The 14,043-nt window shown below is 43.7% G+C and overlaps 1 long non-coding RNA gene across 1 annotated transcript; it reads right to left on the bottom strand.

The window, feature by feature from the left end:
- Positions 1-12,540: 12,540 nt before the first annotated feature.
- On the bottom strand, positions 12,541-13,743 carry LOC308106091. Its single transcript, XR_013934964.1, has 3 exons — positions 13,671-13,743; positions 13,472-13,558; positions 12,541-12,958 (listed from the first exon to the last, which is right to left on the bottom strand). It is a non-coding gene; the product is annotated as an uncharacterized lncRNA (long non-coding RNA).
- Positions 13,744-14,043: the final 300 nt, after the last annotated feature.

The raw sequence follows: 14,043 nt of genomic DNA, 5'->3' as shown, positions 1-14,043 counted from the left end.
ATGGTGTGCTCTGTTATGTGATGTCATCACCCTGTTTAATTGGAGATCAGCTGGGCCAAGCGCAGGCCGAGCTTTGCTTTGTGACCTCATGGGTTTGATCCGTGCCATCCATTCAGCCCACTCGTTTCGAGCCACATCAGTCATAGGCCTGTCAAAGTTTTGCCGAAACAGCTATGTGTTTATTGTGCTGGTATACTTTTGCCCCGTATTGGCCTGCCAAGTCGCTCTGTCCAAATATACACACCTGATGCTTACACATTAAAACCGGGAAAGCATTTTTGTCATTTTAGATTTTAGTTTATATACTGTATATAGCAACATACGTTTTTCAGAAACTGTTGCGATTTAAAAGGCATTTGTAGAATCGGCCTCAGGTGTTAGTGGGTTAACCACTTTCAATCTGGTGTCCCTATTTTGGGCATGTCATTATAGGTGAAAATTGTCTAAAATGTTCAAGCTGTTTCAGCATTTAAAAAAAAGAAGCTGCTCTACAAGCTTGTAGATCGTCTATTTTCGGCACACAGCACCGTCAGTATAAATCAGGTTTAAGTGGTTAATTTGAGCCAATTCTAGTCAGTTGCCAAAGCATGGTCTCCCAAACAGATTCCAGTGACCATGATCAGGGTCATGCAAAAGGCACAGCGAGGGAATGCAACCTCTGGCCGGATGTGCAGCCCTGTCGGCACTCTCAAAGTTCACCCTCTTTCACATAGATTACAGTCAGTGGTTCTCAACCTGTGGGTTGGGACCCCCAGGAGGTCCCCCACAGTGAAGTGACAATTTAAGGACCTTTTAAAGGGCCGTTCACACTGAGCGCTATAACTATAACTATAAAAAGATATTTTTAAAACAATTTCTAAGTCAAGTGGATGGCAGAGTTCACACCAACTATAAAAAAAAGACCTTAAGACCTTTTTAATACCAACAAAAATTAAATATATAAAAGAAAGAAAAAAGACCATTTCTGTATCAGAAGTAATCAACAAACTGGTCAAACATTGGCCACATTGTCAAAAAACATAAGAGGCAAAAAAAAAAAAAAATAGCCGATCTGCAAGCTCACAACGCCTTGCGTTGCGAGGCGTTGTGAGCTTGTAGATCTGCTATTTTCACTATTTATCTGTGGAACTGAATCAAACTAAATGTAATGCCTCAACTCCTACATTCCAAGTGCGTGTCTGGGTGGGGGGGTCCCCAGTTCAAATTATGATTATTTTGCGGGGTTGCGCGGCCTGAAAAGGTTGAGAACCACTGGATTACATCATTATATATTCCTCATTTGTTCAATGGGAGCAGTGTATTATGCAAATGAATTCTAACGGATTTAGTCCCATAGACCAACTGGCGTAGTATATTGCAGTGTAGCCAACAGTTAGTGAGCTGAGAAAATGGAACAGAAATTGCACAACCTCCCAGTGCAATATGCATTGTAAAAAAAAAAGAAAAAAGATGAGCTCATCCCTGGGGCTTTGAAATACTCGTAAATAACAATTCTGGCTCCCATGCAGGTAGAAATTCCCGTATGCAATGATTTTTGTCTCAGGTCCTGGAGAACTCCTAAGCAGAGAGGAGTACAGATGTTTAATAAGAATTAATTGCACCCAATACACTGTATAAGCTATGCTGTTTTCACAACATTGCATTTTACTTTGACACTACTCTTCATAACAATAGAAAGACAAAAACAACATTATAAAAATGCTAATAAAAGTCATAATAATCTTTATTACTTGCGATGAATGGGAAATTTAGCATAAGAACACACTTTGAGGAACATGCATCATCTAGAGGAGACAACAGTACACAGTAAAAAAAAACTCAGTGCTAATATATCCATTTGTAACTCTGTGAGTGTACAAATGGAATCAAAGGGACCCTTACAGGTCCGTTTGGTTCCATTTGTACACTCTCTGAGTTAAATCAACACAGAGGATTTTACAGTGTACGGCCTGAACACATCTGTTTGCTATTTTCACCAATGAACTGCAGAGACATGGGTCTCGGTGCTTGAGTACGAAGAAACAAATGTTTGGCTAATAAAATCTCTCATGCAGACTGAGGGGCTCAACCACAGTGTGGCAATATCACTGAAGGCTACCTAGATTCATGGTTAGTCCTCCAATAAAATAAACAGCTAATAAAACATCAAGCAGGCGCTCCCCTGACAGCACTTTAACATCATTACACTTTCAACAGGCTTTCATTGAAAACTTGAATACATATTTGGCTGTTCCCTATTACTTGTAGTCAGCCACTCGGGGTCCCAGACGAGGTTTTATGGCCCGCTACTTAATATCACATATCTCAGTGCTCCGTGCGGAGAGCTGGAACCCTGCACACTGTGTGAGGATCTTGTGGTGAGATCTGGGGCCGATTTGTGCTCACCATTGCTTACATAAACTCCACTTCCACCTAATCAGTCTACCTTGACATTGGTGGCCAGGAAGCATATGCACACACACACACACACACACACACACACACACACACACACACACACACACACACACACACACACACACACACACACACACACACACACACACACACACACACACCACCAAGGATTAAAGTGGGACTTTAAGGGATAATTCAGACCGCTGCGATTTTTCTCCGCAACGTTCTAATGCTTAATTTATGCTCAGTTGTATGACAGTGTCGTGTGTCCAATACCAGATCTACAAGCTCACAGACGTTTATTGCTATATGTAACACTCAAGCCCAGAATTTATGTAATGCAAACTCTCACTTCTTTTTGAAACAGCATAAGATAGATTACAGTCAGGGTTAATCTTATTGACACTTGTTGTTAGTACAATGCCAGTACTTAACCTAGTGTACACACAAGGACTTTCAAGGGGATTATGTCAGTCCTTAATAGGGGATTAGCCAAATCCTTGTGTTTTCACTCTGAAAATCTATTACATGGGGATTAAGCTATCACTAGATGCCTGCAGCTGAGGTGAGACAGCTGTGTGAAAGACAACTCGTTCTCACTTTTAATTTGACATACACGTTTTCATAAACGGTCCATAATCCACTCTCCATGCTTTTCACAGGGCGCTGGGAAAGGCGGGCGTTATGTTTCATCATTATGTAGTTGGTGAAGAATGTGGTGGGTCTTTTTCAGTTCTAAAGGTTCTACTTTGTTGAGAATTATGGTTAAAGTCTGTAATTAGCTGCTGATGACAGGCTCCTAGATCCCATCAGTGTGTGGTCCACAGTGTATGTGACTCCACTGTGTTCTGCTGACACACAGAGGTGATGCCAGACTCCCCCTATAGGACTCTACCGGTACTCCATCCTACAGACAGCTGGAAATCTTTACCAGCACCATTGTTGAGCAATTGCTGCAGTTAGGCTGGTATTGTCTGGGAGATTCATACTGTAACCAATCGGTTCTTGGTTGATTGTTAGCTCTGTACTGTGCTCATATTTTGTAAGCATTCATGGTTTATTTTGGTGCTGCAATTGGCTCTTATGACTGAGAGGAGAAATGTATACACAGTGGTTAGATTTACGTTTACCTAAAAAATATTCCCTTAAACTCGCCCTTTTGGCTATGATTTGTCAGTAGGCATAGGATATCATTTTAGCAGACAGTTTATAAACACAGTACCTGGTAGGGAGTATGCAGAGGTCAACAGTTGTCACATGCATCACCTCATCAGAATGCCCTTCCCCCTCCAGAGGCAGCAAGCTGCAACACTCCTGAGTAGTCAGCGAACAGCCCTCACACACACACACCTATACACGCCTGCAGACACACCATGATGCAACTTCACTCCAAAGCAGCTCGGGTTGTTTTGTCTGTTTGTTTACCTGCGTGTGTGTGTGTACGCGTGCGCCCGTGCATGTGCGTGCTCTTGCATGCGTATTTGTGTGCGTTTGCTGGTGGACAGAGGTGTGTCGAAAGGCCAGGCTCGTCCTCTCCAGATCATGTTCTGCATTGTTTACTCCTCAAGAGCACAAATAACTCAATTTGTTCGCACCTTACGTCTCAGGCCTCCCCCTGTCAGCTGATACTCAATGGAATTTCTGTGAGGGCTTCACAGTGACGTTAAGCAGAGACCCAGGGAAGCTGACAGCGCTAATGGCTATAAAGATAAGTGGAAGAATGTTGACGCTCGCTCGAGAAAGCCACAGGCAATGGGAGAGGATGAAAGAGAGTTCACTATTTAGACTGCTCCCTCAGAGAGCTAGAGAGGGAGAGAGAAAGAGAGAGAGATGTGGCAGTACAATAAGCGCTTATCAGGACTTACACTTCAAATTACTCCTCTTAACCACTGCTTCCAACAGTGAATGAATAAAACTGTGTCATAAAAGCCCACAAACTAACAGTGGGGTAGATATGAGGTTTGCATTATATTATATTACCGACTGTGCGCACTGTTTATGTTTTTGGCCAATTGCCTGGTGTTTGAGTAAGGCCTTATGATGGCTTATAATGATATGTTAATTTGTAACAATACAACAGCAAGCCATACTGTAAGTCAGCACAGTGACGGCAGTTGTTGCACATCAAGAGATGGTCCTCTGTCCGTCTGCCCGTCCGTCGGCCTCGCTCTCTTTCCCTGCCAGTGTAAACACCGCGCGCGGCGTCCTCAATCACAGGATCTCTCAGAGGAAGCGGAGGGGCAGTGCCCTGGCACAGTGCTGGTGGCCCGTGCCCGTAGGGAGAGGAAGGGGAAGTGGGCCACTGCCTCAGAAACATTCTATCATTCCGGCGCCAACAGGGAATAGTCATCTCTCCGAGCAACATGCCCCCACTACGCTCAAAGATGTGAATTGCTCCTACTTGACATAAATATTTGCATGACACGAGCTGACATGGAAGATCCTATCATAAGTCATACAAACTCATCATGGCCCCATTACAAGCAGCACTCACAGTGGCCACCTAGACAGACAGAGGCTGAGTGGAGAATAATGGCTGACTCTTTGGCCCAACAGCAGCTACAGTTACAGAGACGCAGGATCATTCTGTCATCGCGTTTTTAAACAAAATGTCATCTCAGCTATTAGAGTGTCATTTTTAGCCTGCTCTGTCACAGCCCTGCAAAGCCCATTGACGGATAGCTCTCCTACTGAATGCCTCTCGGCAGTCATGTGCTTGTGCTTTCTTTCCCACGTACGATCAGCCTTCCCCTGACTGTGGGCCTTGTGTAAAAAACACAAGGAAGAACCTCTCTCTTGTTATTTTTGTATGTGAATGTGTCCGCAAGGTGTTGTCTGTTATGCGGACTGGCCTACCCATTTCACTTCACTTATCCGTCATCGCCTACTGTATTCGCGAGGAAGCCCAGCTTTCATCGTGCACACATCTGTCTCAAGGGCCAGGTTTGTGTCCATATGAAGAGTTCAAAATACATACTTTGTAACAATACCACGACCCTTCCTTTTTTTTGGTCCTTGGGTGTTTTTCTGCTCAACCTATTCCTCTGATTCCAAGTGACTGCTACAGATAGCTTTGGCTCGGATTCAGCTCAGTTTGCCAAACAGATTAGCCCGTTGTGCTCTTAAACATAAATCTACTGTTAAATACTAAGCCCTAGACAAGCAGACAATTTGGTCTAAGGAGCTTGAATGAAATGTTCGCTTAGAATATAGAATAGTGCACTGTATAGATGCCTTGTAGACCAAAAATAAACTATGTAGATGTGCATATAAGTGTTCTGGAATGCATGTTTACCTGCATGTGACCCTGACAAGTGTCTGATGCTTGATTTATGCTTTGGTGCCAAAGTGTCACTTGACACAAACTTGACTCAACTGAAAATCTGTCATTGGGATGGATAGAGACGTTGAAAATACAGTGGAAAATACATTATAAACTCTTTGCACTTGCACTTGTCTGTGTACAGGACAGGTGCAAGTAACATTTTGAGCAGCTTTCTTTTTTTGTTGGTTGTTCTTTTGTTTTATTTTTTTGACCATGTCCTCAATCAGGTCTCTGACAGATGCAGGGAAAAACCCTTTCTGAGCCTTAGCCCCAGGCTGTGAGACATCTCCAATGCTTTGCAATTCACATAATCACAAACGGTCTGTGGCCAGTGCCAACTTGTGGTGCTATATTGATTCCAGGGGCACCTAATTAGACCATTTCTGACAGATGCATACATTGTGAGTGTGAAGTCGTAAGTGACATATGATTATCCCAATCTAATCGCCTGGAGGGACAATCGCTGGTTGTCAAAATACAGTATGCTCTGAGATGTCACTGTGCTTGCTTTCGCTCCCATAAACTTTGCATCACTTTTGTGAGAATCCACCTTGTTCGCTTAGGGCCATCCATCAACATTCATGCAAACTTGTTAACCATCCTTGTCACACACTGTGAAAGATTATTTTTCATCTGCATCTACAGTATATCTAATCCTCTAATCTAGTCCCTTGTCTAGGACCAAGTATGGGACTAGATAAAGGTTTCCTTTACATCCCTCGGATCATGTACACTAAGATAATTGATTTCCCTCTGGTCAGTTCAGATCACCATGATTAAGCTTAGGTTTATTTGCATGCACGTTGTGCTGTGAGCCTGTAGAGAATGATCACTGTCAGCTCAAAACAATGGGCCTGATTTATGAAATATGACAATACTGAGACAGTCATGATTATTGATTGGTATTGTTAGCAGCTTTAAAAGAGCCATATGTCTTCATCTTCAGCAATGACATATGTATAACAAATAAGTTTACTGCGCTGTGTAAGCTGGAAAACCCAAAGGCAACATTTTGCTGTGCTGATACACATCACAGGGTTACTTCATTACATCTACCATCATTATAGTTAGATTCATGCTTGGATTAACAAAATAAATGAATATAAACCCTTTTCTTGACAAGCACATCCATAAACAACAGGAGGGAAGAGTATGTTTTTGAAATACAAATGAATTTCATGTTAGACAGGTGTGCTTTAAAAAGAAAATGTAAGCCTTATGGTGCATCTTGACTTTACGAACGCAGTATGTGGTCTTACGTAGGTCTCATTTGCTTTATCCCCCTTGGAAATCTGATCACTGATACTGTATAATGTAGCCTATAGTGTTTCCATTGTGCATTTTTTTTGAGTGCCATGGGCAGGAGGATGTTTCTGTATGATCCTCTCAAGGTAAGTGAAGTTGTTCAGATGAATGACTGTTTGAGACTGCGCTCGTATGTCAATGTTTACCCCATTAGTGACAGCTCCGAGGCAGTAGGCCACTTAATATTGTCTACGTAGTTCAGGCTGTCCCCACACGCCAGTTCAAAAGTTCAGCCACTTCCTCAAGGGTCTCATCACATTCTCACCACATCTTGATTTTCAAAGCTTCATGGAGAGACTTGGCCTGTCAAGAGAGATACCACAAAAAAGGATGACGGAGCACAGGATCGCAGCCAGTAGCCCGGCAGGCCAGCAAAACTGCCTCCTGGCTCTCTGGTTAGGAGGGCTGGAAGATAGAGCTCATATTAAAGGCCGTGTAGTGGTCTAGGGCACGCCCGCCTGCATCCAGAGAGAGCAGGAATTGATTGTCCTGGAAACCGATGAAGCTCTGGCACAATTAGATTGCGAGGCAGTGCTGTGAGGTGAGAGAGCAGCCTGCCTGCCTGGCTGTTGATTGATGGTAAAATCATAACTGCGCCGTATTAACTATGGAGTTCACCACTGGGTTAAGGTGGGCCAAAAATTGCTGCTCTTATTAGATTCCGATATGACTTGTGATGTAAAAAGATTGTTTTCATTGAGGCGGTGGACAGTAATTTGGCATGCAGGGCAGCGGTTCCTTATGTTCATCTAAGCTGTCAAACACACTGTAGAGAGTTTGATCTCAGGGCAGTGGGAGGAGGGCACTGGGTCAGGAGCGGGGGCCAGGACATTAGCGAGTGCTATTCTCCCCATTCCCCTTCACAACAACAAATGTGGAACCTATTCAAATGCAATCACTCATATTCAAGGCCACCTAGGGTTCCTTCATGTTATATTGTTTCCTCATATCTCTAGCACTACATCGATGTCATCTCACCAAAGGTAACTTATAAAAGCCGGGGGGAGTATCAGTTCATCACATTACAGGGTCTCAAGATGAATGCCCTTCTTCTCACTCATATATCAGACAGCTAACCAGCAACACCAAAGAGGATGAACAGCATCATTTTTTATTTGTACAAATACAGAACGATCCCTCTTAAGTACAAGCATTATTTTGTTGAGCAGGCTATCCCTTGTTTAGATAAGGCTTATGGAGGCCAAACAGTCAAACAGTGGATGTTTTTCTTATAGTGGGGCCTGCTCAACATGTGGTTACAAAACAATTTTCCCTCTTGCTCAAAGAGTGTAATCCTGCTGGTCATTTGTTAGATGGTGCATCTCCCATGTGGAGAGGAGGTCGGCAGTAGAGTGTGAGGGTATATGGGAGGTGAAAGCCTATAGTAGCATATCAGGGCTCGGGGATTCAAACTCATTTATCTCCATTTCTCGCGCATGGTGTCTCGTAATAAAGGCTCAAGTGAAAATGGTGTTTATCATCGGAATGACAACATCTCCCAGATGCTGCAGAAGAAATCTGGAATGTAGATAACGCATTATAATAACAAGTCCTTAGTCTGAGGAGAATCCAATTAGGGGAACTTTACATCATGATAATCAAGAGGAGGTGGACTGGTTCATTTAAGCCTGTGGATAACAGAGCAGGGGGAGGTCCAGCCATGGGGAACAGGGTTAGTTGCATTTAGACCTGCTGCATAGATCAGCAGCACGTCTACTGTGGGGAGCTTTTCCCTCTAGTGGTTTAGAAAAGGAACACAGGCCAGGGCTGCTTTTAATATGCATCATTACAGAAAATGACACTGTGAGTCTTTGACTCTTGAATATCACAAGAAAGACAGAATTTGCAAAATTTGTAATAATAATTTGTAAATTAAGAGAAGTGTGTTTTCCAGATGGAGAAGTGCACTAAAGGAACATATTGCCCTCATTTCCATTTGACTATGAACAGTGCTACATAGTAATACTTGTATTTTAGCGACTTAAATCCTATATACTTAGTTGATTGGTCCCCAGGAGTCTATACTAGGCCCTTACCTTTTTTCCCTCAACACCAAATCTATTCTCTGAAAACAGACGGTCTAGAAGATTGGCTGTTGTGATGCGATGTGAGAGCTTGTAGATCTGCTATTTTTGCCGAATGCTCTCCCCGGAATAGGCACGCAAGGGTTCATTGTGGTTAAGAAGACCTAAAAGTGTTTGTGTGTGTGTGTGTGTGTGTAGGGAGAGGATCTACCGTGCACAGGTCCATTTGCTTGTACGATGCATGCATACATAGGCTACATGGGTCTCACGGTCGGTTTGGTTTTGTTGTGTTGTTGTGGAGTGGGTGCACCCAGGGGCTTGTCTGTTCTGGTGAGCTGGTTTCCTGCTGCTCAGCACTTCCCAGGGCCTTTGGGGAGACACAGAGGGACATACGACTGGGCCATGCAAAGCTGAGCTAGTCACTCCCGGCGTTCCGCAACAGACACTTCCCCTCAGCGTCCTTCTGTGTCTCTTCCATTCTCGGGCCGCTCCCCAGCACAGCAACGGACAGAGTGACAAGCCCAATGTTCTTCTCCCCCATCCGGCGTCCAATCTCTCACAGTCGAGACCGGGGCGCCGCGGAACAGGTGCGCACGTCGTTGGCACAAGGGCAATGTGGACATTTGGACGGCCTCTTTCTCAGCAAAGCTCCACGCATGCTGACATGACATTTTCCCGCCCACAAGCACGTGCTATGTTTGGATCACTTTTTAACATTTACACGAGAACACAGTGATTTATTGGTATGGTAATGCTTCTTTATGCAAGGACGCAAGGTATTTCTCAACATGCAACAAGAATGTGATGGGGGGAAATCTATGCTGACATACTGTATTTCTGACTTTCCGTGGAGCAGCCACAATAAATTATAATGGTTATAATGCATACATGAGCACGCACGCACGCATTCACAAAACGTGACAGATGTAATGCTCTGTCTATATAAAACAATCTTCTAAAAACTTTTTGCCTAAAGGCAGATATCTTCACAGACCAGATATTTAACTGCATAATGAGTACCTCATAAAATACTGCAGGTGGCTGATGTTTTCATGCATCGGGCACGCTCTTGCAAATGTATAATCCTTTTTGGACTCTCCTTTTTTGGTTGTCTATTTCCTATTCCCTCCTATTTGCTCTGCAAGACAAATGTAGATAATTACAAAGAAAAAGACAAAAACTGTATGCAAATTACACTGATATACACAGTAAAATGTAAAAGAAAAATGTTGTTTAATCGATCCATTTGTAACTCCCAGAGTGCACAAATGGAACCAAATGCACCTGCAAGAGTCCATTTGATGGACATTTTGTTCAGTCTATGAGTTAAATGAACACTGAGGATTTTACTGTGTATACATTGAGCACTGCAAGAAAGCAGACCAACCATAATTACATTCAGGCTTCCTTCTGTGCTGTGGGCAAAGCAGTGCATTGTTTGTGGTGAGCATGAATTCTGCCCTTTGCCCTTTACCGTGGCCCCCTCGACCCTCTTGGAAGTTCACAGGAGGGTCACGGAGTCCCTGTGCCTCTGCAGACAGTGTGTTGATGGAGGCACAACCCCCCCCCCCCCCCGCCCACCCATCCACCCCCTCTGTCTGTCTGTCTATATCTGTTTCTCTCTGTCACTGACACACATACACACACACACACACATGCGTGAGTGCACAAACCCAACAAACAAAACCAGGTCCCAATGTTAGCATGAGGTCTTGAATTAATGTCAGGCCTAAACCACACACACTCCAAAAGCTTTTAAACTTCTGTGTAATGTATGTTATCATACACCATATCATAATTTCATAGTAATTAGAATTTATATATATATACACACAGACACACACACACACTCTCACACACACACACACACACACACACACACACACACACACACACACACACACACACACACACACACACACACACACACACACACACACACACACACTTTCTAACAGGGTTGATACATGAGGCTCGCTGCGCTTTTACACATTGATCAATACGGTCCATTCATAGTGAATGTCTTGGCTATGCCTTTCAGACGCTCAGCTGGTAGGGCAGATGCATGCATTTCGCTATGCTCCGTTGCTTTATGTACGACCAATGGAAAAAGGAGGTTGATACTCATCACATGAGCTATCACATGCTGCTAGGCAGAACATCTACCATATCCCTTGACTTGAAACCCTCTGCCGAGAGGCCATTGGAATGATTTTCATTTTGAAATCCATTAATACCAAAGTGCAGAGCTGCGTCTCGTTTCCTGCTGATTTGAACATGTAAAGTGCTTCGTGAGGGGATGGAGCTTTGGCAGAGTGCGAGGGTTCGGCTGCGATGGTTTGTTCAGGGATCCGATCGGGCATGGTGTTGTTTCATGGCGGAGACGATAATAATGGCCACCACTGCTGAGATGACTGTTGACATCATTTTTCATGTGTTCCGCCACACGCATCAATCTTAACCCGCTATACAGACACTCCTGAGGTGAATGAATTTTTCACTCCAGAGTTCAGAGCGAGGTCACAGAGACACATACCTCCACATATGAGAGGGGCACAGCGGGTGAACCGGAGGACTTACACCGCTCATTTTTCTCTCTCTTCTTTTTTCTTTATTCGCTGTATCCAATTGCTGTGTAGTACGCCTCTCTGGTAAATTCTTCCAGGCAGGGGATGGATATACTGCACAGTATCATACTGTAGGGATTTTGGGGGAAAGACATAAAATTCAGAAATATGATGCTCTCAAATGCACTGATTTGTTGGACAGCAAATTGCAAAAACAAACCAGATTTAACACAGTGGGGTAGTGGGGTAGGGAAGGGGGTGGGGCTGGTTGACAACCACTGAGAGGACTTTGTACAGTTTAACACAGTGTTTCCCAAACAGTGGGTCGGTACTCATTTTTGGGTCGCGGACCAATTTTTATGGGTCGTGAGTAAATATCCATTTTTTTTTCATTTCCTTACAATAAAAACTCAAAACATTTTTCTAATGAATTTCAGAATAAAATTTCAGAATAAAATCCATAAATAAAAAATAAGAAACTTCAATCCGTTGAATGTTCTTTTTATATTATATGGCTTGCATTGGATGAAGCTATTCTGTATCTGTATAGTAGCCTACTCACTTAAATAATGAATGCTTCTGTGGAAAACCCAGCAAAGTAAAAAACAACAACAAAAACAAACGTGTCGTGAGCTTGTAGATCTGCTATTTTCACTATTTATTAGTGCTTAGGTGGTTAATTCATAATGTTTTTTTTTGTAAGTTTGTGTCCCCGGGAGATACCAAATTTATCTTTTGGGTCTCAGCTGAATACATTTAAGAAACACTGGTTTAACACACGAGAAATTGCAGTTCAATCTGCTCCCACACAGGGAGTTTGCACAGAGGGATTTGCCAGATCTTAAGCTTCCGTGTATCGGTTATAACAGATCTTTTTGCTGTGTCTTTTTTTTTTTTGCTGGGATTTCGCCACTCTATGACATGAGGACGATGCAAGATGTATCTCCGATAACACATCATGTTGCAACGGAGGTGTTCTCCAATGACAGGCAGAGTGAAGGCGTAAGAAAGGCCTAGGATTTACCCTCCTAAACTGTGTGCTGTCATCTTTACAAAGTATGTTCAGGGGGTGTGAAAGGGATCATTAGTTGTGTGGCAGCGGAAGCGGCCGCGTTGTCAGATACCTGCTATTTACTTCCCCCCCATTACTGTACACTGGCTGGCGCTGGTGGGAGTGTCAACATCATTAACATGACTGTCATTAGTCCTGTCCCACACTGCATGGAGAACTTAGTCCTGCGGAGACAAATGAAGCCTCTCTCGCCACCAACGTCTCTGCTGCTGTGGCGTCTGTACTGGAAGCCCCGCCGTTAAGTCGTACCTCACGGCGAACACGTTGCCTGAGTGGAGAGAATAAAAGCTCTGCACAGTGAATCGAAATAGCTCCCAGCGTGCATTATCGTGGATGCACGTTTGCATCGGCCAAGATAAAACAATATAGGTGTGCAATAGTTCAGTACGGAATGAAAAAGACAGATTGGAACAACACACTGTTAACCTCAGGGACATTGTTTAACAGATGCAGAGAAAGGATGCACACAAGTGCTTTGTCTATGCAAAGGGTCATCAGCTGTGGACTGGGCATGAAATTTAAAACAAGAGCTAAAGTAATAGTGCCAAGATGTTACTCTGTATTCACCCAGCAGCATGGGCCACCATAAAGCAATACAAAAGAAAATGCTACCACTGCTAGAACTGAAATTGTATAATAAAGACCACTCCAAATTGATAGGAAGGCTGAATGTTTACATGTGCTTTTATGATACTAGCTTGCTTGAGAACCAAAACATAGAATGGATATCATGACAAAACATCCTTAAATTGTATTGAAAAAAAAGAATCCATATACGTACAGTTGTTGGTACAGTAGATACAACTCTTAAAAGCACCCCTGTTGTCGTGTTGTGTTTTGTCAAAGGACCTCACTTATTAATTGGCACCTAACAGAGGGATGAAAACAAACAGTCTCTGTCACACCTTGTCATCTGCCTGACTCGGCTGGATGTTATTGTAGCCAACTTCAAGGCCTATGCAGCAGCTGCAATCACTTACAGCCGTCTGCCTCGGTGCTCGGCCCCTCAGTGCCCCTGACTAGTTTCCCATCAGCCTTCGGGGGATAGCGAATCCTCCGCACTCAATTTCAACCCCTCTGCTCTCTGTCTTGTCTTGATTACACCTCTTCGACCTCCTCAGAGGTAACAGAAGGATTCTCACGATCCAGAGCGTTTGCGCCGCAGAGTTGCGTGCTTTCGCGTCGACCGTTTCTGAGTGAAGCCACATACTGTGTTTCCACATGCCTTTTTGTAACGGGGCCGGTTCTTGGGAGTGGGCCGGGCTTTTCCAGACGGGCGGTGCCGTCCAATGGCAACGCCGGGATCCCTGTGTGGCTCCCTCTGATTTACGGCAGATCATTAAGTCAGCGCAT

The sequence above is a fragment of the Gymnoscopelus braueri genome (assembly GCF_963280865.1).
Source record: "Gymnoscopelus braueri genome assembly, chromosome: 18".
Taxonomy (NCBI): Eukaryota; Metazoa; Chordata; class Actinopteri; order Myctophiformes; family Myctophidae; genus Gymnoscopelus; species Gymnoscopelus braueri.
This window is presented reverse-complemented; position numbering and strand designations above follow the sequence as displayed.